Source organism: Tauraco erythrolophus, chromosome 3 (assembly GCF_009769465.1).
Source record: "Tauraco erythrolophus isolate bTauEry1 chromosome 3, bTauEry1.pri, whole genome shotgun sequence".
Lineage (NCBI taxonomy): Eukaryota > Metazoa > Chordata > Aves > Musophagiformes > Musophagidae > Tauraco > Tauraco erythrolophus.
In genome coordinates, this window is record NC_141467.1 from 73,380,488 (window position 1) to 73,389,863 (window position 9,376).

Below are 9,376 nucleotides of genomic sequence, written 5' to 3' on the forward strand. Positions count from 1 at the left end.
GCTGGTGAGGATCCAGCACAGTGAGGAAATGCCGGCAAAGTAAATTTGTCACAGAGCAAAACCCTGTCTTCCAATCCTGATATGAACTGAAGCAGCTGAAGTGTGCAAACAACATGATACACTGTCTGCAACGTGCTTTTGGCGTGCTGTGACCTTGGAGGATGGGTCCCTGATGCAGGAGGTACAGAAGCGGAATAGCAAACAGCAGCTGTGCAGAGGAGATCTGCAGATGGGAAGGTGGCGATGGTGGGTTAAATCTTGCTCTGTGAGTCAGCCCAACGGTGGAGATGTACTTGAGACAAACAGCTTTTTACAAAAACGAGCACAATAGTAACTCCCTTTGGCTATTTCGGGGGTGTGGGAGGAATGACGCTGCTTCCACTAGATTATGTGAGAAAGAGGATGCTTATTCTTGTAGTTGAGATCTGTCACTTAGGACAGCTTTTAACTGAGGACTGTGCCTGGTACTTTAGATACATATGGATTTGTCAAAGTAAAAATACAGCTTACTCTTAATGTGAAAACATGAATTAGCAAAACACAGTTATGACTATTAGCATCACTTTGCTTAATAAAGGCTTCTTTCTCCAGTTCCTCCTTGTCCCAGAAGAGTAACAGTATACAGCTCCTTCAACTGTTACAGCTATTGGACTGGTGACTACCATGAACAGCAGTGTATTGGGTTTACACAGTTGTCCCCATAGTTTCTACTATTCTTTGAAACAAAACTGGAATGAAAAGGTAAAAAGACTTCCATGTTCAATTCCACACCTGATCGCTATAGCAGATTATTAGCCTGTTGACAATGACATCCGTTGAAAACTTTCTTGAAAGGAATATGGCCTTCACGTGAGTTATTAGTGGCACAGACAGCAACCTCCATAGTAAGAAAAAAATATGTATTTTTGGAGAAGTAACTGAAAATAGGGATTTTACCTTAAGCAGGGAGGAATTGTGGCTTTGCTGCAAGATTACTGTTCAGACATAGTATATCTATGAGAAGATGGGCTATAGCAGCTCTCATGTCAGGAAGGAGGGATCATGTCACACTCTCTAGTACTTCTGCAACTTAGACTGAGCAGAAAGTTTTCTTAATACTTGTCTGGCTGGATAACAGAGTGGGAATCAGTTCTAAGGCCCCAGGGTAACTTCAAGAAAGGTGAGCTAATGCTGGAGAGCAGACAGGAACAGGTAAAAGGATGCCTATCTCTGCTCCCAGCTTGCTGCTTTCATTTCTGATTAATGTTTGAGACAGGTGAATTGCCTTAGACTTCTGCTTAGCCAGTAAAAAGTAGTAAGTAAAATATAAGTAAATCTTCTGTACTTATGAGTAAGGCATTGACTTTACAAAATACTGTCTTAGATTGGTTTGAAAGCTCAAGAAGCCAGTTGGTTGTCAGTGGGTTTTTTTCTCTCTCCTGAGGTAGGAGGTGATCTAGAGACATGAGCAAGTCCTTTTTCCTGTGCTCAACGGAGCAGTGCCCAACAGCAAACTGATGCTCCCCGACTCGTGCCTGTGGCTTCAGGCGTCCCTCAGGACTGAGAGTCCTGTTGCAAATGGTCACTTTGGCTGAAGGAGCCAAATTTTGCTAGCAGCAGCAACAAATCTCTTATTTCCTTGAGTGGCTACCTGGCACCACTCTACCCAGTTACATTCCTGTGCTGTGACATTTGGGTACCTCAGGCTGCTGGGTCCTAGCACTTGATTTTACTTTTAGTGATTCTGGATTCTTGTATTTCTTCCTGGACTTTAGCCCAACCAGTGAGTACTCTACACACTTAAATAGGTTTCTGAATAGTATCTGAAAGCAGGACTGTGAAAATTGACACATCTAAAAGGTGTTTCTGAAACACTAAGCTAAGTTTTGTGTAATGCTAAGAACAGAAATGAAATCTCATAACTCTAAGGTATAGTAAGATCAAGCCCAAAACAAAACCTGGTGGTTGACACCATTAACTTGCAATTAAAAATACATACGGTTACATTTCTGAACTTGCTTTAAAAATGAAGAAAAAATGCAAATACGGCTGGAGGGAATGGCAAGCCTCTGGACCCTTGCCTTTGCTGGATTCTCGTAACAGTAGTGTTGACAGCTGAGATTCTGGCTTTTCTCACCAATGGCAATGGCAATAATATATGATCTCCAACTTTTGCGGCTCATGCCAGGTGACTGCTATTCCAGAGGAAAACCGACATATACACTGCTCTAACATACACGTATTCCCTCATTCCTGGAGCAAGTCGTTGGCAGTGAGAAGCCCATCAAGCAATGCTGTGAATTGCAGGGAGTGAGTTAAAAGGAATATCAGAAAAGTAAGGAAAAGAGGAGTAATTGCAATCAGTTTTCATTGCAATGAGAAGAAATGCAGGTACACTAGCTCCTACAGGCATGCATGTGAGAGGCTTCCAGAACATAAATGAGCATTTCCGTACAAGAATATTCAAAATGTCAGAGCTCTATCTCAGATATGCTGTATTCAGCAAATGTCATAGTGAGATTAATGACAAATCTAACTTAATGACTTCTGAAAGTCTGTATGAGAGAAGATCTTGTTTCGCTGTAATGTTGGCACTGGCTATAATGTAGGCACTGTAGATGTTTCATGTTTCTAACTACCTACCAGTTTCCCTTGTATAAAGAACAGGTTTAAAGTTGTCTAAAGTTTTCTGTTTCTGATGCTCAAATCTGTTCAACTTTTTCAGGTACTGCACAAGTCTTGCACCTAACATCAGCGAATTTCCTCTTGAGAGTATACAATGAAAGTCAGCCTTTTTCTGAGTCCCACTTTGTTTTGTCTGTGACTTAATTTCCCTGGACTTGCCTCAGAGCACATAAATCCTGTCTATTCTTCCCCCCACCTCCCCCACTCCCTCTCAAAAAAAAAAAAAAGAAAAGATACTTTTCTTTCTTACATCTCTATCCTTAAACTTCTCTCTAGATTTAGGTGTTGCAGCAGACATGCAAATGCAGAAAGCAGTCTGCTTCCCAAAGCACTTCTGAGTCTCTTCTAACATTTGAAGACTTGCTAATAACATTCTGAAAATCCCTTTGTAGTCCTTCCCAGACACTCTCCTGATTATCCCAGATCATCCAGCTGAAACCATCTCTTGAATCATCCGTTTGATCAAAGCCATAAGATCGTTGGTTAGATTTTCTTTGGACTGCCCACAGGACTCCGTTCCGATTCTGCCTTGTTACTGCAGCTCATGTCATACCACCTGCATAGAGCCAGGTTTGTGTCTTATTTCCATTTAGATCCTTCCACTTTAGCTTTGTTTGTTTATTTGTTTGGTTTTTGCTAGATATTTTTAGCAAGGAGGAAAAATCTTCAAATAAATGTGACAGACTAGTGCATTTTGGTAATACGTATTATCTTGTAAGTTTAAATTATTCCCATCAGTGATTGTCCTCTTAACAGTTGCCCTCTTGTGAAGTGAGAATATTCCCAGAATTTTGCTTCTCTTCTAAGAAAGCTAAAGAAAGAAGAAAGTGTAAGAACAATATTTCAACAAGACTCCGTAAAAAACATTTAAGCTTTGCTGAACCTGCACTTTGAGTAAATACACATGCTTTTTTCCATCCTTCTTTCTGCATTCCTTCACTCTGCATGTCGCAGTTTGCTGCTAACAATGCTTTGACAGCTTGCTATGAAACTTTTGGAGATCTCCTCTTGTATTTGCCAGAAGGCTATCTGTTATTACAGATGCATTTGGACCGCATCCAAAGACCTATAACTCCACGTAAAGGAAAGGAAAAAAAATGCAAGTATGAAATGTCCTGAGTTCGGAGACGAAGCTGTACCGACTTTTTTTTGGGTTAAAAACTGGCTGGATGGCCGGGCCCAAAGAGTGGTGGTAAATGGGGCTAATCCGGCTGGAGGCTGGTCACCAGTGGGGTTCCTCAGGGCTCAGTGCTGGGTCCAGTTCTGTTTAACATCTTTATCAATGACCTGGATGAGGGATTGAATGTACCCTCAGTAAATTTGCGGACGACACCAAGCTGGGAGGCTGTGTCGATCTGCTCGAGGGTAGGGAGGCCCTTCAGAGGGATTTGAACAGACTGGATCGTTGGGCTGAGGCCAATGGCATGAGCTTTAATAAGGCCAAGTGCAGAGTCCTTCACTTGGGGTATAAAAACCCCAAGCATCGCTATAGGCTCATGGAAGAGTGGCTGGAGAGCTGCCTGGCGGAGAAGGACCTGGGGTTGTTGGTTGACTACCAGCTTGATAGGAGCCAGCAGTGTGCCCAGGTGGCCAAAAAAGGCCAATGGGATACTGGCGTGTATCAAGAATAGTGTAACCAGCAGGAATAGGGAAGTGATCCTGCCCCTGTACTCGGCACTGGTGAGGCCGCACCTGGAATATTGTGTCCAGTTTTGGGCCCCTCGCTTTAAGAGAGATATTGAGCTCCTGGAGTGGGTCCAGAGAAGGGCGACTAAACTGGTCAAGGGGCTGGAAAATAAAACTTATGGGAGCGGCTAAGGGAGCTAGGGCTGTTTAGCCTGGAGAAGAGGAGGCTGAGGGGAGACCTGATTACAGCCTACAAATACTTGAGAAGGGATGGTGGGGAGGTGGGGGAAGGGCCCTTTACATTAGTGTTGGGTGATAGAACAAGAGGAAATGGGTATAAGCTTAGTCAGGGGAGATTCAGGTTGGATGTTAGAAAGAATTTCTTCTCTGAAAGGGCTGTCAGCCACTGGAATAGGCTGCCCAGGGAGGTGGTTGAGCCCATCCCTGGATGTGTTTAAGAATAGGGTGGATGAACTACTTAGGGATATGGTTTAATGGGGATTAGAGACAGTTGGACTGGATGATCTCTAAGGTCTTTTCCAACCTAGAAATCTATGAAATCTATGAAAACATCACTCTCCCTCTACGCGTGGCCAAGTAGCATGTGGATGTGAAATCCGGCAGCTCTCCCGACTCTTCTCAGTGCTCTGCAGCTGACTGCTGCCCCCGGGAGCTGGAAGCAGGAGGGAAAGAGAAGGAGCCGGTTTGTAGAGGCCATCAGCTGCTGCCCAGCCGCGCACCTTGCCTGGGCCAGTGGCCTCTTACAGTTGCCTCCTCCAGCTCACTCCTTAGGATGGTGTTTCTGTTCAGAAATACTCAGCTTTGGGTTCATATCACTTAATTTCAGCCATCGAATGATTAATTAGTCAACTTAGCTAAGTTAGTCCACTAAGCTCCAGCTACAGACAAGGTGCAGTGAGAGAGGCAGATCCAGGCCACATATTAACGGTGTATATTTTATGGCAGCATACACCTGGAAGTGAATTTCTCTTTCCATTGGCTACAGAGAGAATACAAATGACTATGTTGAAATTAAACCTCCTGCCTGAACATATTTTGGTCTTGCAGGATCAGAGAGTGATTATTCAACACCCAGAAATGCCCATATGCTTTCCTGGGGTTTTATGCTGCGGATTATTAGCTTAGTAGGTTTTGTGTAAAACCAGTGGGTGGTAATCAGTACTGGCTCAATCTGATACCTTTATTAAAGATGGAAATAGATATAAAATCCCTGCCAATAAAACCTATGGGCGAGACAAAGACTGGTAGAATGATAGATTATGACAGATTAAGAGCTGGTAATGCAGCATGAGCTGGACTTGATAACAAAACATGATACCGTATGCGTATAAAGTGGAATACCGGAAAATGATAAATTTGTAAAGGATTTTGACCAAACTACAAAGTGTTAACACCAGTCTAACAGTGGGATGAACAGGGCTAATGTGATTCTTGAGGGTGTTAAGAGGTCAAGGGTATTTTTATGGTATTAACGATGCTGGTTGCAGAGTATAGAACTGCTGCATGTCTTGTGCAGGATCAAGAGAAGACTGGTTGAAGAGCTGCACAAATTTACCAAGGGACGAAAAAATGTCTCTCAGTGAGGGGCATGCATAGCTTGAGTTGCATATAGAAACAAAGACTGAGAAGGAAGCTGAACACAGTATAATCATCATGCCTTCGCTGCAGATACACAGCAAAAGGATACTGTTATAGTCGATACAGCTCCTCATTCTAAGGCATAACAACAGCCTGGGTCTGAAAGTAGAAACTGGACAAATTAAAAATAGAATTGAAGTACACTCTCTGAGTGAATGAGATTAATAAAGCCTGGCAGAAATTCTCTGTATCTTGTTTCCAAGTCAGTACCAGTTATTTTTCATCATCATCATGTCTCTGAAAGATATTTTTTAGTCAAATTATAATTATCTATTCCAATTGCAGGCAGTACTGTGTGAAGTTGAATGATTTAGGAAATACAGAAGTCTGGTCAGATTAATGTCTTAACTTCTATGAATCTGAAATGGAAAACACAGTCCTCATGGTTTTTTAAAATCCTTCCTGAGTATGGAATATCTATTTCCATTTCATTATTTTTTCCAAAAGCAGTTGAGTTTCACAAATATTCTTGCCAATAATTTGTGTCTTTTTCTGCTGGAAATATAGGCAATTTAGTGGAAACCTTTCATCCTTACTTCAGTTTTACAGTCATGTGATGTGGTTTCATTGAACTCCTCACCCAGTGTAAAGGAGATTGTGATGCTTTAAAAGCCACTTTTTGTTTTGATGGTGTTCACATGCCTTTCAGCGCTGATTGTCATGCTGGGTTTGGCTAGCCTGCCCAGTTTCCTTGAGGATAAAACCACTGAAAAAAGAAAACAAAAAGAAAGAAAAAAAAATTCAAATTGTGTAATCTCTGCCAGAAATCTAAGCAAACTCTTGGGGAACTGAATGTCTTGTAAAGAGAAAAGTGGCACTGATGGGAAATGCAAACATTTCACAGCATGTGGTCTGGAAGAGCTCTTAGCATCTGTAGTATTTGATTTCCTACTGAGGATAGGATGTGATGTATCATCTATTAAAGTCAATGGCTCTTTATTTGCTAAGTAGGAAAGACATTTTCCATCGTTGTCAGGTCACTGCAGTCCACTGCTGTCTTTTACAACTGCCTTAGAAATGTTCTGTAGGATATTCTATACACACGTTAAACTGTCACACTGATCTTGCACTAGTGAACAGAATGCACTTCATGAGGTGATGGTAAAGGCATATACTAAACCACCTACATAATACGAATTATTGCTAAGGGCAATAATAAATAATAATAATAATAAAGGGCATTCCCCTTTTCAGCTCTTCTAGTTGAATAAAACATTACTAGTAACCGAGCACAAAGTGGGGAACTGAACACAAATAAGGCTAAATGTTTTTGGCACACGTACCGGCTCTGTGAGGAAAACCAGGTGCATAATAACCCTTGGAGCTGTAGGGTTTCTGCCCACCAGCTCCATTTACTGCCAAAGATGCTCGCGATCAGACAAGCTGAAATACAAGATTCAAACATCCCACCAGCATCAGGCCTGAAAACAGGCCAAGGAGAGAGGCAGATTGACTCAGTCCTGTAGCAGTACTCTTCCAGAGTTTGGAGGCACTTCATGATGTTCTTTAAATTCATAACTGAAGGATGAAATTCGTGTAACACCCTGGTTGAATCTTGTTACCCTCTCCTGAGATGATGCTTACAAGGGAAGGTGAATCTGCAGAACATATAGCTGCTGGATGGTATTCCTCTGCACCTTCCAAGCAACCCATCTCACTTCAGAATGAAATGAGAAAAGACCATAAAAGTTCAGTATAATATTCAATCTTGTGTCAGAGAAGCCAGAGTTTCACACGGATTTGGTGCTTAGAAAAAAATGACAATGGCTGTAGAAGTCAAAAGTGCTGAAAAAATACAGTGTTCTGCTAATTCCTGGGGTGATGCCAACTGAGTTATCGCCAGGTTGCCTGATGTTAAAAGAAACAGGAAACTTCATCTCAAACTTGTGTCCCAGCTGCTCAGGTGGTCCAAAGCTGAAAACAGCCAAAGTCACTACATGCACACGCTGTAGACACAGACATGTGAATGTTGCCTGATCAAAATGCTGTATGTGACCGCTCTGCCTGCAGATTGGAGGGTGTTCACACCTGCAGAGAAGTCCCTGCAGACCAGCAGTATGTTGTGCAAACTGCTGCAACATGTAGATGCTGCTTGTATCTACCTGGCCACACACCTGCACAATCCAATCCAGGCTGATTGAGGATGAACTGCAAGCCTGAAGGAAAACCCAGGAATTCCCAGAGTAGACTGAGCAGGCTGAAACAACTCCTTCTGTTCAATCTCATGAAAAATATTTGCAATGTCCATAGCTCTGTGCCCTTTGTGGAAAGCTGTTAGGAACCTAGTCCAGAGACTGGCCTGCCACAGCTGCTTTTTATTTCTTTCCAGCACTGGTGTTTCAAAAGTGGGAGATGGGCAATAATATAACAATAATTCTTGCTATGGTCAGTGCCATTATGTCTGTTGTTTGATGAGGTCTTTTCCTGAACATTGCTAGCACGTTCTGAAATCTATCTGGCTGCCTTGCTCAGTGCTGGATAAAGATGTCTTACAGAGAACAGTTTTGCAAGTATTTTTATGTAAACATAAACAATATTACAGTTCAAAACCGAGACAAAATGATCTCTTCAAACTTCGTGCCTTACAAAGATAAGGCTGAAGAAAGGACCATTACAAGAAAATCTTACTAGAAGTCCTCTAGGAAGGTTCTGTTATACCTCCAGGAAAGCAAAGTTTTACAAGAATGATTAAAGGAAGGCAGTTGTGCACTTCAGACAGGGCAGCTCAGTGTTCAGGGAACACCTACCAGAACCATATGGATTTGGGAAATTATTATTGAACAGGCATATCTCAGGATAGAAAAGGTGTCTGAGATAAGCTGTAAATGTCTTGATATTAGATTAAAGGAGCACTGCAAAAGCGACAAAAAAATGAAAACAAATCCCCCCAAAGTATTTTACTTATTTCTAGCAACAGAAGAACAAGTGTCTCTGCTCGTCTTGTATATCTTCTTCTAAATGTTGACTCTTTTGAAAGTGTTCTTGATATTTAAATGGATTTTCATTAAAATATTATTTCTTTGCTTTCTAGATGCAGAATTTCATCCTTTTGTTTAGGCTTTTGAATTAATTTTTCTCTGGGAAACAAAAATGATCATTAAGTTGGTAAAACCTAGCTAACCTTTAACACTATTTCTGTGATAAAGATACCATCTTTAGAACTACTTGAATTAGAAGACTGACAGATGGGTTATTAGTAAGTGGATGTAATAGCAGAGATTTGACACTCTTTTTCAAATGAAGCAGATTACACAGGCAGTTTCCTCACAAAGTAGGTTACTCCCTGCAGTTTCATTTCCAGCCTTTGCCCAGTATATTATTCCTTTTCTCCCTTCAGGGTATTCTATGTCTTCATAGTTATTGTCTTTTTATTCTTGCAAATAAGATAGTAAATTATTTCATCCCTTCTATTCTATTTCTCTATTTC